The sequence below is a fragment of the Aegilops tauschii genome, chromosome 4 (assembly GCF_002575655.3).
Source record: "Aegilops tauschii subsp. strangulata cultivar AL8/78 chromosome 4, Aet v6.0, whole genome shotgun sequence".
NCBI lineage: Eukaryota > Viridiplantae > Streptophyta > Magnoliopsida > Poales > Poaceae > Aegilops > Aegilops tauschii.
Genome location: NC_053038.3, coordinates 358,916,980 through 358,932,511, shown reverse-complemented (window position 1 = coordinate 358,932,511; position 15,532 = coordinate 358,916,980).

The window sequence follows — 15,532 nt, the reverse complement described above, 5'->3', positions numbered from 1 at the left end:
GTCCAAGTCACCAATACCCTCATCGACGGCGGCGCAGGGCTCAATGTCCTGTCCGTCGAGACGTTTGACAACCTTCAAGTGCCATATGATCAGCTGCAACCTACCAAGCCCTTCTCAGGAGTGACCGACGGCTCCACCACCCCGATAGGGCAGGTCCGCCTCCCTGTCACCTTCGGCCAGCGTGACAACTACCGCACCGAGCTCATCGACTTCGACGTCGCCCACATCCGCCTGCCGTACAACGCCATCCTTGGGTATCCAGCCTTCGCCAAGTTCATGGCAGTAACCCACCATGGCTACAACGTCCTCAAGATGCCAGGGAGCGGCGGCATCATCACGGTCCCATGTGAAGAAAGAGATGCGGTGTGCTCCGTCGAGCGTGCCTACCAGGCTACAACAGTCGAAGACCCCGACAATGAAGGCACCACGTACCCTCCTGAGGCCATCCCCAAGAAGAAAAAGCAGCTACTCCACCCAGCGCCTAAGGAGAGTGGTGTCTCCAAGGACACAACCTCGGGACCTGCGCCCGCAGCTGGGGCACCTCCCTCCCTTGCATAGGAAGGCGCGCCCGGTGCCCGCCTCAGGCTGGGCTCGGGGGCTCTCTTCTGGAGGGCCTCAAACCTAGCCAACGTCACGAGGGAGGCGCTCGGGCACAACGTGGAAGCGTGCTTTGCTGCACGTTTCCGTCAAGAGGGCACGAGGCATGGAGCTCCTGGTGCTCGAGAGTTCATCACCAAGGCGATCCAGGAGCTTCAAGAAGCAAGGACCATACGTGGCGACCGCCGCCCACCACCTGGCGCAGCTCCCCATCCTGGCGAGGATGGCGGGCTGCGCGTCTGCGTCGACATTCCAGGGATTAACAGAGCCGCATCTCAGGGACGTTTCTGGCCTTCGCGCTTTGGACGGTGCGAGGGTCCACCTCACAGCTACGTTTGCATGCCATTCGGCTTGCCGAACGCGGCTGTCACCTTCCAGTGCCATCTGCGGAGCATCCTGGTGGCTCAGGAGGCCATGCATCAGGCCATCTTGGAGGAGATTGCGACGGTTCTCCAGGAGACACCAGGGCCCGCGGAGCCTCCCGAGGCTCAGGACCCTGGCGGCTCGTGAGGAACGACTCTTCGGCATGCATCTTCGGCTACTCGAACATCACTCCAGCGGTGTTATCAGGTGACTCTTTCCAGTTCATTTAGTTGGGGGCGCCCCTCGGGCAGCATTATCCCCAAGTCGCACGGGTCTGTCCCTGCGACATGTATCCTTTTGCATCTTTAGCTTACTCTGCTGGGAGCGCCCCTTGGGCTGCATCTTCCCCATGCCGCTCGGGTCAGTCCCAGCGGCATGATCGTTCTTGCATCTATCTAAGCTAACCTGCCTCTTTGCTTGAGTCATTCTATGGTTATCACCTGCTTATCTGGTACTTCGATACCTCACCCGCGACCGCCCTCGTTACCACGGGAGCCGTGCGCCGGTTATCTTTCTTTAGGATTCCTCGCATGAGTAGGCTAGGCACGGCGTCTGTGCTCGGTTCCGTCCCTGCAACGTCGATAAACCCAACGACTGAGCTCTGTCTGGCGGGCCAGCCCCGTTCACGTCACCTCCTGTTCCTGGGGTCATTGGTGTCTGGCCTTCTCATGGGATCGCCTCGGGAAATTCGTCCGGTGCAGGTTGCCTGACCATCTCGAAGGACCACTGAAGCTATCAAGAACCAAGACCAGGCGCAACCCGCCTTGAGGTAGGGCCTCGTGAGTCCCGCACTGGCTCACGAGTGCCCAGACACACCTCGTCTAGCCCTGCCGTGCAGCGGGGCTATACATGCCCCGGGGGCTCCAGAGGGAGCCCTCACCCATGCACCAGTGGAAGCACCATGCTCTGTGCTGGCAGTCGACACGGTCGAGGAGCGGCTATGCTCGTGCAAGTGCGGAAGCGCTACGCTCTGCGCTGGTGATAAACAACTGAGGACGGCCCCATGGCCGTACCAACCTCAGGGAGCCACCCGGCTCAGTGTCCAGCCTCACCGCAACGCTTTCCCCTCGGGAGAGTCACGCGAGGGGGCTGGGCACGGGGGCTACGCTCAGGCCTTGCCTAGCGTACGCTGCACTGCCAGGTCCCTCGGACCTGGTCGTTGCGCACCACTCCCGAGCGGGACCTCGGCGAGGACAGGTATGAAGGTCTGTTTGAGCGTCAAGGGGGACTGCTGAGCATCGCGACTCAGGAGCCTAACTGGCCACGTAGCCCCTCACCCCTTGGTCCGTCCTGGTAATCCGACGGCCCAACAGCGGCTGAGGTATGCGCGGGGTCGAGCCCTGCCGACGTAGAACCCTAAGGCCTACTTTAGCGTCTCCTTCCCGCAGGCTGTTTGCGCGTCAAGGGGGACTCCTGAGCATCGCGACTCAGGAGCCTAACTGGCCACGTAGCCCCTCACCCCTTGGTCCATCCTGGTGATTCGGACGGCCCAACGGCGGCTGAGGTATGCGCGGGGTCGGGCCCTGTCGACGTAGAACATCAAGCAAACGAGAAGGAAATCGCGAAACCTAAATAAATTATTACACAACATATTGTCCCCCAAACATCAAGCAGAGTTTTAACGCCTCCCTGAGGCATGTCTCATGTCACAGGGAAGCTCGTAGGAAAGTAAAGCGAGAAGGAGCGTCGTTCTTCACCAGCAAGCCTTTTCTTCAGCCTTGGGCGCCGTCGTCGGGGAGCGCCTTCCCGCCGGCAGCGTCACCGTCGGCCATGTCGTTGGCCTTGGTCGTAGGATCGGTGGGGCCATCGGTTGGAGGTGCAGGCTCGACGGCGAGGAACTTCTTCAGCAGGGCTTCCACCTGGCCCTCCACGGCTGCGGCAGCAGCTGCGCAGCGCTCCTCCTCCACGGGCTCGAGCAGCTCGCCGAGGTCAGCGTCGGGGTTGCGAAGATGCAGGTGGCTGAAGACGCGCGTCAGAGCCGAAGAAGAAAGCACGCGGGCTTCCCCCTCCACCATGGGGCCGATCCCGTCGACGACACCCACGAGCGCCACGACAAGATACGGAAGCAGCTGGGCAGTGCCTTCGTCGTCCGTCGCCAGCGGCTTCTCCAAGCCCTTCTCATAGAGTGCCTGCAGCGCCTCGCGAGATCTCTCCTCAAGGGACTTGAAGGCCACGCGATCCTCTGCCAGAACCTTTGCTTTGGCTTCCAGCTGGGCCTTCTCTGCCTCCACCTCCTGCACCAGCTTCTCCAGGCGGCTGCGCTTTGCGGCCTGCGCCCTTGCCAGCTGCTCTAACTCGGCGTCACGACCGGTGACGGCGCCTTATCAGGCCTTCATCCTCTCCTCCTCCGCCTTGCTACTGCGAGCCTCGGCTGCGCGCTCGTTGCGCATGGTCTCTAGCTCGGCCTCCATCGACCGACAGCGCCCCTTGGCGGCTTCGACATCCTTCAGCGCCACCTCGCGGGAGGCTGCGGCTTGGTCGACAGCCCGCTTGTCCTCTTTGGAAGCTGCCACGGCCTGGCCCAACGCCGCCCTAACGGACGCATCGGAATGCAGCCAACCCGAGATCAGCTCCAGGCGCCCCGCAACCAGGTGGTGGTCGGTGCCTTGAAGGTCGCCCCGAAGCTGCGTCAGTGTGGAAAGGGCCTCCTCCAGGGCGTCGGGCAAAGCGGAAGGATCGCGAGCCAGCGGTTCGATCGGAGCAGGAGGCTGCGTCGTCGCTAAGACCTGCGAGCTGATGATGACAGGAAGAGAAACTGGGGGCTCCTGAACCTTGGCAGCATCGACAGGCGAGCTGGGGATGGGTTCCTCCGGAGCTGACTTGGCCGAGGAGTTCGCCTTCTCCCGAGGATGGTCCGCTGGGCCTCGCGAGGATGATCGAGAGGGAGAAGTGTGGGCGCCTTCACCGCCCTTCTGCGCCGGAGGGGGTGCGGCCAGGCCAGGCTGCTGGGCTCTCGAGGATGCGGCCGCCCCTTTCTCTTCTTCTCCGCCGATAGCGTCGGCCTGACAATGCAAGAGGAGAACATCAGGAAGCAGCAATTGAAGCGGGAGCAAGAACAAAGTAACGACGAGGTGCTTACTGGTCCACGGAGGCGTAGTCCCGTGGCCTCTTCAGGAGTGCGGAGCCCAAGGGCCTCGCGGCCTGGGGCACCGGTACGCGGGCTCCAGTAGCAGATGAAGAAGCAGCAGCCGGCCCAGCGGCAGCACCAGACGGCGCCAGGGCAAGAGCATCGCCCCGTGTCGGAGTAAATGGCCACGGGTAGCCTAACCAACTCCCCCTGGCACTTCAAGAAATTATCAAGCCGATCGAGCCTTCAAGCATCCAAAACACAGGGCCGCCTTCTCCTAGTCGGCTATCTCACAGGCTGACTACCGAAAGGCGACCCGACCTCAAAAATATTCCCGAAGATAACCGTAAGATGGCCAACTCCCAGAAGCCGGCCACAAGAAGACCGACTCCCAGAGGCCGGCCAAGACTGCACCCTCAAGGGCTGCACCCACATAACGGTGATGAGACGGGGCGTGGCCACAGTACAGCCTGCCACCCCCGAATCCCGGAGCACGCGTGGCCACAGTGCGCCGTACGGGTCGGCCATCCCCTGTCTGGCGCGACACTGTTGCCATGTTGACCATGACGCCACCCATGACAGGCACCAGCACGGCCCGCGGGCGGCGGGCCCCTTCAGCCAGAGAGATGCTCGAAGGCGGCCAAGCCTCCCCTAGTCGGCCTGGGGCATAGCCGGCTCCCAATAGCCGGCCACCCCCTCTCTCGAAGTATGTGCATCATTAAGGAGACAAGACGAGGTAAGGCTACAGTGAGAGCCCGCCATGCGGCGGCACTGTAGCCATGCTTACCTCGACAAAGCCCTTGTCATCAGGGGCGAGGCTACAGTAACCAGCCACCGATAAGACCCCCAGGTGGTGGGGCCGGCCTGTCGGCCAAGAGGCCGGCAGTCGGCGGGCCCCAGCGGTCGGCGGAGAAGACGGCGAATACAGGCACTGACGGCTAGGACCCGCGTCTTGCCGGATTACCATTGTACCCTTGGGGGTAGGCCTATATAACCCCCCAGGGCACCCATGCAAAGGGTTGATCTCAGAGATAGTTTTACACACCATGTAGAGAGAAGAGGAGAGCTAGCCTTGCCCTTCTTCCTCCTCTAGCCAAACAGCTCAAGGAGCACTTGTAGCTACTTGTGTTGATCTAGTGATCATGCGGAGACCCCGCAGAGCAGGATTAGGGGTGTTATCTCCACAAAGAGCCCCGAACCTGGGTAAGATCTGCCGGCGTGCATGTCTTCGCCTTATCCCGTTTCCAGGCACCGACGACGTCTTATTGGCTCCCACAATGATAAGCCACCCGTTGGCATATGTCGCACCTACCACCCGGCATTTGGTGCCCACCGTTGGGCCAGGTGCACCGTCGTCCGGAGACCTGTTCTGGACGGGAACCCTTTTTTCCCCAGCGAGCGTAGCCAGCCCGCCACGCCCGATGGCGCTTGCCCCGACGCGCTGCAAGGCGTCGACGACGCCTTCGCGGCGAGCTGCCTCGCCGATCTTCTTGGCGAGGCTCGCATCTTCGACGAGCCTGCATCCGACGCGGGCACAGACTGCCCCGAGAGCCGCCTCGTCAGCCTCCTCGACCAGCTTCACGTCTCCGGCGAGCTTGCTGTGGACTTGGAGTCGGTCGGCTCCACTGACCCGATGCTGGTCGACTCTGACACGGCATCGCTTGACGCCTTCCCCACCAACATGGTGATCATCGACGACCCTCTTCCTCGAGCCGACAGCGGCAGCAGCGCTGTCACTGAGGTGCTAGTCATCAGCCACGGTGCCGTCTCCGGCGAGAACGCCCACGACGCCCTACAAGCGGCGCTGCACGACTTGTCCGTCCCCATCCCGGCCGACGCCGACGCCGAGACACTGGAGGCACGCCGCCTTGCCCTCGTCGCGGAGGGCCAGAAGATAGCATCCATGAGATGCCTCACTGAGGCTCACCAGCGCGAAGTCGACCGCGCTGCCTTTGATACGCCACCTCCTGGCGGGCCGAGCCGAGCCGGCTTCGTCAAGAAGCGCGACGCAGCCATCGCCAGCATGCTGGGAGCAGACCGTCCAGTCTACGCGATGCCACTCGAGAACCGGCGTGCCGCTCAGGCGGCCGTAGACGAGCTGAACGGGCTGGGGGCCGACGAGCTTCCCTACATGACTAGACGCATCCAGCAGCTGATGGACGCGGCCACAGAGCGGCATGAAGCCAGCGCCCGCGCTGAAAGTCCTCCCCAACGCCGAGAGCACGACGCGACATCCCAGACGCCGACTGCAGACGGTGCCCGTGCAAGAAAAGACAAGGAGCCGGCTGCTAGCCGCAGTCGGACTCGGCTCACCGTCGAGCGCGACGCAGAAGGCCGCCCCCGAGCTGTGGAACGACGAGGTGATCCGCCTCCTCCCCCGCCTCGTGGGGAGAGATATCCCACGCCGCCGCCTGTTACGCATCCGACCCTCGGTGGCCGACTAGGCCACCGCGAAGGAGTCGGCGAGAATGATGCCCGCCACCGGATCGACCGCCTAGCGCGATCCTTGGCGCTAGAAGAAGAAGACGATGTCGGCTCGCCTTGCTTTGGCCCCCGCATCCGCGACGAGCCCTTCCCGAAAGGGTTCTCACTCCCAAGAGATACGCCAAAATACAACGGCTCCGTGAAGCCGGAAGACTGGTTGATCGACTACTCCATCGCAGTCCGGATAGAAAACGGCAATAGGCGCGTTGCCGTGAAGTACGTCCCGCTCATGCTTCAAGGCACGGCACGCACTTGGTTGAACAGCCTCAAGCCCTACAACATCAACAACTGGCTAGACTTCACGGAAGTCTTCATCCGCAACTTCACCAGCACGTACAAGCGGCCTCCCAAGCCCCGCCAGCTCTCCTTGTGCATCCAAGGGCCCAGCGAATCAACTCGCGACTACCTCACGCGTTGGGCCGAGCTCCGCAACTCCTGCGAAGGGGTGCACGAGGTTCAAGCCATAGAGTACTTCACCACCGGGTGCCGAGAGGGCACCCTCCTCAAACACCGACTCCTCTGCGACGAACCGACTACCCTTGATGAGCTGCTGATCATAGCAGACAAGTACGCCACGGCTGACTCTTCAGTGAAGACCGAGCTTCGAGTGGACGCCTCTGGAAAGGTGCTCACTCTGGCTCCCAAGACGCCGGCTGGTGACTCCAACCGGCGCCCTTACCAGAACGACAACAAGCGCAAGGCCCCTATGCCGCCTTCCACCAGTCGGCAAGTAGCCACAGTCGAAGACGAACAACCTGAAGAGCGGCCCGCGCCCAAGAAGCAGAAGGGCGGCAGGGCGGCTTGGTAGGCGGCTTTCTCCTACAAGCAAACCCTTGATGCCCCCTGCAAGTTCCACAGCGGCGCGAAGCCGTCCAACCACACGACCCAGAAATGCCATTGGCTCACGCGGATCTCCAAAGGCGAGGGGCTGGTGCCGCCTCCGCCTGCTGGCCCACTGCCTCCAGCCCCTCAGCAGTCGGCTGTTCGACCAGCAGTCGGAGCCATTCAAGATGAGTTCCCAGATGAGCACGCCGCCTACGTCGTCTTCACAAGCCAAATTGAAGACAGGCGCAGTCGGCGCCGACAGCACCAAGAAGTCAACGCGGTCGCCTCCAACAACCCCGAGTTTATCTATTAGTCTGAGAAGCCTATCAGCTGGAGCCGGGCCGATCACCCAGAGGTGATGCCGTCTCCCGGCTCTTATGCATTGGTGTTGGACGCCACCCTCGCGACGGAAAGGCGAGCTGCCCGTTTCTCCCGTGTGCTGATTGACGGTGGAAGCAGCATCAACATACTGTACCGCGACACCATGGAGAAGTTGAACCTCAAGACGAAGCAACTCATGCCAAGCCGGACTGTGTTCCATGGCATCGTACCCGGCCTGTCCTGTTCCCCAATCGGCAAGATCAAGATGGATGTTCTCTTCGGAGACAAGGATCACTTCCGCCAAGAAGCAATCTGGTTTGAAGTAGTGGATCTAGAGAGCCCTTACCACGCATTACTTGGCCGACCTGCCCTGGCCAAGTTCATGGCTGTGCCCCACTACGCCTACCTCAAGATGAAGATGCCGAGTTCGAAGGGGATCATCACCATAGCCGGAGACTACAAGAAATCCTCCGAGTGTGCTACAGCCAGCAGCCGGCTGGCCGAGTCCCTCGTGATTGCTGAAGAGAAGAAGATGCTGGACCGATTCGTGGCCATGGCCGGCAAGCAGCCGACCCTGTCCCCCGACCCCAAGGAGTATGACGCTCAAGGCTCCTTCCAGCCAGCCAAGGAGACAAAGAAGATACCGCTGGACCCGGAGAACCCAGAGAGGTTTGCTGTCATTGGGGCAAACCTGGACAACAAATAGGAAGGCAAGCTCGTCGACTTCCTCCGTGAGAATCGGGACATCTTTGCATGGTCCCCAAAGGACATGCCAGGTGTTCCGAAGGATTTCGCCGAGCACAAGCTACACGTTCGAGCAGACGCAAAACCAGTCAAGCAACCTCTCCGCCAACTGTCGGAAGAGAAGAGAAGGATTGTAGGAGAAGAGATAGCCCGGCTCCTGGCTGCCGGCTTCATTATGGAGGTGTTTTTTCCAGAATGGCTTGCCAACCCGGTCCTGGTGTTAAAAATAAATAAATGGCGCATGTGCATAGATTACACCAGCCTCGACAAAGCCCGCCCCAAAGATCCGTTTGCCTTACCACGAATCGATCAAGTGATAGACTCCACAGCCGGATGCGAGCTGTTGAGTTTCTTGGATGCTTACTCAGGCTACCACCAGATCAAGTTGGATCCAGCCGACCGCCTGAAGACCGCCTTCATCACACCATTCGGAGCTTTCTGCTACCTGACTATGACATTCGGCTTGAGAAATGCCGGTGCCACTTTTCAGCGTTGCATGCAGAAATGCCTCCTCAAGCAACTCGGCAGAAATGCCCACGTCTATGTAGACGATATTGTGGTGAAGACGGAGAAGCGCGGCACCCTGCTGGAAGACCTCAGAGAAACATTTGCCAACTTGCGCCGGTTTCAGATCAAGCTCAACCCTGAGAAATGCGTGTTCGGAGTACCAGCCGGCTAGCTTCTAGGCTTTTTGGTCTCCGAACGCGGCATCGAGTGCAACCCAGTAAAGATCAAGGCCATAGAGAGAATGGAGATTCCTACCAAGCTACGAGACGTTCAGAAGTTTACCAGGTGCCTGGCCTCCCTAAACTGCTTCATCAGCCGGCTAGGAGAGAAGGCTCTCCCCCTGTACCGACTCAGGAAGAAGTCCACCCACTTCGAGTGGAACGACCAAGCAGACCAAGCTTTCCACGAGTTGAAGAAGATGCTGACCACGCCACCTGTCCTGGCGGCGCCGACTGAGAAAGAGCCCATGCTCCTTTACATTGCCGCGACTAGCCGAGTGGTCAGCATAGTTATTGTGGTCCAACGCCCAGAAGAAGGCCGGGCTCAGCTAGTCCAGAGGCCGGTGTATTATTTGAGCGAAGTACTGTCCACCTCGAAGCAAAACTACCCGCACTACTAGAAGATGTGCTATGGAGTATACTTTGCCGCCAAGAAGCTGGAGCCCTACTTTCAAGAGCATCCCATCACGGTCGTATGCACTGCCCCGCTTGCCGAGATCATAGGCAGCCGGGATGCATCCGGCCGGGTGGCTAAGTGGGCCAATGCGCTGGCTCCTTACACGATCTTCTACCAGCCTCACACCGCCATCAAGTCCCAAGCATTGGCCGACTTCCTTGTCGACTGGGCCGAGACCCAGTACCTACCGCTGGCTCCCGACTCCACTCATTGGCGGATGCACTTCGATGGGTCCAAGATGTGCACCGGCTTGGGAGCCGGCATCGTCCTTACCTCTCCCAAGGGCGACAAACTCAGATACACACTGCAAATTCATTTTGCCGCCTCCAACAATGTGGCCGAGTACGAGGCGCTCATACACGGGCTCCGGCTAGCCAAAGAGCTCGGCATACGCCGGATCCTGTGCTATGGCAACTCGGATCTAGTAGTCCAACAATCATCTGGCGACTGGGACGCCAAGGACGCAAACATGGCGAGCTACCGATTCCTCGTCCGGCAAATCAGCGGATACTTTGAAGGATGCAAGTTCCTCCACGTGCCACGGGCCGACAACGAGCAAGCAGATGCCCTGGCATGGATCGGCTCCACCCGACAAGCTATACCAACCGGCGTCTCTCTCCAACGCCTCCTCAAACCGTCTGTCAAGCCGTCTCCAGAATCAGACTCCATATTCGTACCGCCTGCCCCTGACGCAGTCGGATCCGACTTGGGGAACCTAGCAGGCGGCTCGGGGACTTTGACAGGCGGCCCGGGGACTGCCGTAGTCGCACCCGGCTCGGGGACTTCAGAACCCGGCCCGGGGACTGCAGCAGTCGGCCCGGGGACTGCAACGACACAACAGGCGGTGGCCAACTCCAACTCTTCACCACCCAACCCACCCACCCTGGTCGCAGTAGCCGTATTGGCAATAGAAGAAGTCACAGCTCCATCATGGGCCCAACCCATCCTCAACTTCTTGGTAAACAGAGAGCTGCCGACTGACGAGATCTCGGCAAGACAAGTTCAACGCCGAGCCGGAGCATACATATTAATAAACAGAGAACTCATTGAGCGCAGTGTCACTGGAGTCTTCTAGCACTGCGTCGAGCCAGAGAAGGGTATAGCAATCCTCAAGGATATCCACCAAGGCGAATGCGGCCACCATGCGGCCTCAAGATCACCTGTCGCCAAAGCTTTCCGCCATGGTTTCTTCTGGCCGACTGCTTTGGAAGACGCCAAGGAATTAGTCAAATGCCGCAAAGAGTGCCAAGTCTTCAACTCCAAGCAACACCTGCCGGCTTCTGCACTCAATACCATCCCTCTCACCTGGCCCTTTGCCGTCTGGGGATTGGACATGGTGTCACGACCGGTTTTCCAATAAAAATATTTATTGAGAAATCAATCCCTTTTACGGACCAGTAGAGAAGAATTCTTCTCACTGGTAGACAAAATCTTGATCACAGAAGAAAAACCAGGAGTACTGAATATAATACAAGGTTGAGCGGAGACTGCTCAACAATTTATTACAAGCACGCCAATAATACATAAAGGCGGATAGGGTGGCATAACTACTAACTCACGATAAAAGCGGTGGTGGAAATATCACAGCGAAGTGGGTGACATGACTCCTAAATCTAACAGCTCTTCGAGCGTCGGAGTGAGGCTCGAGGATACTTATTATGGGTGGCGGAAGCATATATAATACAAGTGACCAATATCCAGGATCGCACGGGACTGACTGGGATTCCTCTAGGCGTCGGACTCACTATCAAACTCTTCATCCATGAGATCGCCTTCGTCAACATCTGGCCAAATCAACAAGCCAGGTGAGTACTATGAAAGTACTCGCAAGACAGTTCGGACATAAGATATAACAAATGTAAACATGATGCATATGAACAGATTAACATGCGCACTCAGTCAATGGGATAGCAATGCACGGAAATATAAAAGGGAAGTCGGGCGGTAGTCCTCCAGAAAACCCAAAGTAATACTGAAGGCCAATCGAGTGTCTGAATGACTCCTCGGAAGGGTAAAAATGAAATAACAATGCCGTAGTCGGGCGTCAGGGCGACACCTCATAAAGGGCTTATGATAGAATATAAAAGACAGTGCGTGCCTCAGTCGGACGTCTGAAGCGACATCACATAAAGGGCTTATATTGAAAGTAAATGACAAGAGTGCCACAGTCGGACGTCTGAGCGACATCACATAAAGGGCTTATATCAAAAGTAAATAACGGACATGCCACAGTCGGACGTCTGAGCGACATCACATAAAGGGCTTATATTGAAAGTAAATGACAAGAGTGCCACAGTCGGACGTCTGAGCGACATCACATAAAGGGCTTATATTGAAAGTAAATGACAAGAGTGCCACAGTCGGACGTCTGAGCGACATCACATAAAGGGCTTATATTTCACAACTTAATAATTGAGTAGCTCATGAATTTAATTCATTTCACGGGAATATTCAAGTACGAGATAAAATAAAGGTTAGTCCATCCACAGGAATAACAATTCAAACGGGTATACCCCTCAAGTTTGTTCACCGGGGATTTTACCACGAGGGTTGACATAGATATGGATATACTGACCATGGTCCTGGATCACGGACACGATGACTCGGAAGGATTTGACTCTGCAGAGTTTGTACTTTAACCACAACCAACGGATTTCAGTAGTCATAAGGGACTAGTTCCGTTTACGGTGTTTTAGGAGAAACACATCTAACCAGTACACACCCATTCAACATTCCGATGCCAGGAATCACCCTCGGCAACGTTCAAGAAAAACCTTGAGACGGGGAGGCTACAACCTCGCGTAGCATGGGATCAAATTTATATACGCGCGCTCTAAGGGGTGCCCCCCTCTCGGTCCCAACCGGAAACACCCATGCCCCCTGACCGGATGACTGGCTTTAATCCAGGGCCATGGAACCCTCATCCCGGCCCCTCTATTTGGTGTGCACAAGGAAAGAGGTTAACAACTTACTAAACCGTATTCTTGGCAGAAAACATGTGGCAGCACGGAAGGGGGAAGAACGATAACGTGACTCAGTCCACGTTAACGTCGGAGTTTATCGGATGTCGTAGGGCTGGCATGCTACAACAATACCACCTTACTGCCTTTCATGTCACCACATGACTAGGCCATCTCTCATCAGAGATCACAGTAACTTCGGAACACACGGATAGTTGCCTTGCATGCAACGAGATACTCACCGATGCTCTTATGCCATGCACAAACCATTCAAGCAAACATGCAAAACACCTATCATATCAGAGGTTCAAACATGCTTGCCTGGTTCGGAGAAGTCGGAGTCTAGCTCGGCGAAGTTCGCGGCTCCGTCACCTCCTTCGGAACCTACGGTATAGCGAAAACGTACACTAACGTGAAAATCATCGCGTGTATAAAAATTGTTCCAAACATTTTCCAAATAAATACTATAAAAAACTAGACAAAAATATAAGACTGACAGAAAAAGAATCAATCAAAAATCATCTTTTATTAAAAAGTTATAAGGGTTCTAGTCCAGGGACTAATCTGTGATGAAACAGAAAAGATCCAGGGACTTAACTGAGAAAACAGAAAACGGTTCGTAGAGGAAAGCGCCAGCCCAAAGAGAAAACGTATTTGCCCGAAGGCGCCAACAGAAAACGGTTCGAGGGGAATAGAAGAGAGGCTGACGGGGGGGGGGGGGGTCCACACGTCAGGTTCAAAAACTCCAACGGAGCTCGCCGGTGCCCGAAGGCTGTGGTGGTCGCCGACGTTGAACCGCGGCGAGATAGAGAGATCGGAGGGTACCAAGAGGTTCAGTGCGTCCTTCCGCGTCTGTGGGTGGTGGACTTGGCCGACGGAGAGCACCACGTCGACGGCGACACTTTCTCCGGCGGACGGTGGTTCGGGCGATGGTGGAGAACTCCGGTGGGTGTTGCAAACTCCAAATTGAAGCGCGGGTCAGCAGAGTGGATGCACTAGAAAGCTACTGGCAAGAGTTGAGGGGTAGAGGTGCACGCACGGGAGCGAATCGAGCTGGGTCCCATGGCGGGTCGAGGCGGCCGGAGTTGGGGAAGAAGGCTCCGTCGAGGCTCTACCTGTGGCTTGGCGTGGTATTGGTGGTGCGTAGGGGTGGTGTGAGTTCGAGTTCGAGCTCGGGGCCTCTATTTATAGGCGATCCAAGGGAGTGGCCGTGAATGGGATTTCTCCGGCGAGCGATTACGGCGAGGCAGTGGTTGGGCAGTGGGTTTAGGGGGCTAGGCACCATCAGGGAAGATCACTGGTGCCGTTCCACCATTAAACTTCGGTCGGGCAAGGTGTAATGTGCCGATCCTCGACGGGGCGGCCGTACGGGCACGGCGGAGGCAAAGAGCATGCTCCGTGCCTAGCAGTTCACGACGAAGGGTGGCAGCGCGCACGGTGAGTGGAGGGACACGCAGCGGCCTCGGGTGGCTTGGGCGGCGCCGTCCACGCTGCGCCTCTCTCTGGCAGCCGCAAAGCCGCCGCTGCCGTCGCTCACGGGGTGGCGCACCTCCTCCTGCTCGTCGCCGACGCCCGCAAGACTCCAGGAGCTCGTGCGGCGCAGAGATAAGAAGAAGGGGACGGGGAGCAAGGCGCCACCGCGGCACTGGCAAGATCGACATCGGGCTCTGAAGAAAACGACAGTGTTCACTAAAACTGTTTGTCTGAATTTTCTGAACATGATAGCAACAGTGCCAGTCAGGTGTTCGACGAAATGATTTGGCATGAAGAAATTTTTTTCTGGAGCTGGGACTTGGTGAGGTGACCTCTCAATGCACCCAGAGGCTGCCTGAATTTTCTCAGATTTTTAGGAGGAGAATTCAAATGAATTTCATCAAATTTGGCAAATAAGGTCCAAACTTGCAGCATGTATAATTTGAAATATTTGAACTGGAGACCAGTGGATCTTCATGGATCTTGGTTGAGGGCTCAAAGGACTAGCTAGGGAAATTGGTTTGGAGGCCAAACTCAAAGTAGAAATGGTAGCTCCTTTGTAAATCTTCAAGAGCCAAAGTAGAAGGCAGAAATTGTTTTTGATGAGAAATAAATGGGAACAAATATATGGAGAGGTTCAACTTGCTGTATTAGAAGCATGATCCAAAGATAGTGAAAGGCTTTTGGGAGAGGATTTCCACTCATGTCATGGCAAGAAGATATTTAGAAAAGGGGAGAAGATCACTCCAAATGCCATAGGGCTATTTAAAAGATTTTCAAAAATAAATTTCCCAAATGAAAAACATTTGGGTTTGAGTCCACATAAAATAGAAAACCCTCCAAGACCAGAATCAAGTCTTGGGTGAATCCAAAACAAAACACTTGTCATAAAAGAAAATATTTTGAGAGGGAAAGTTCTTTTTAGAAGAAAAATTTAAATACCCTCCTCAAATCAAATAAAAGGTTTGAAAAAGCCAAATAAAATTTTTGGTGTCACAACACCTACCCCCTTAGGAAAAATCTCGTCCTCGAGATTTCTGATGATCCTCAAATAGGTATGGATACTCTGCCTGGAGAAAATCTTCCCTTTCCCATGTAGCTTCATCCTCGGTGTGGTTGCTCCATTGAACCTTGAAAAATTTAGTTGTTTTCTGTCGGGTCCTCCGTTCAGACTCTTCCAATATCTTTACTGGCCGTTCTATGTAGGTGAGGTCTGGTTGCACATCAATGCTCTCATGAGATACATGCTTTTCCGGGTTACTCACACATTTCCTCAACTGTGAGACGTGGAACACGTCGTGGACGTCTGACAGTTCCTTGGGTAGGTCTAGCTGGTAGGCTACTGTGCCTCTTCGTGCAATCACACAGAATGGTCCAATAAATCTTGGGGCTAGCTTCCCCTTAATTTTGAACCGTTGCAGGCCCCTCATAGGAGATACTCGTAGGTATACGAAATCACCGGGTTCAAAGCTGACCTCACGATGTTTTTGATCGTAGTAGCTCTTTTGTCGGCTTT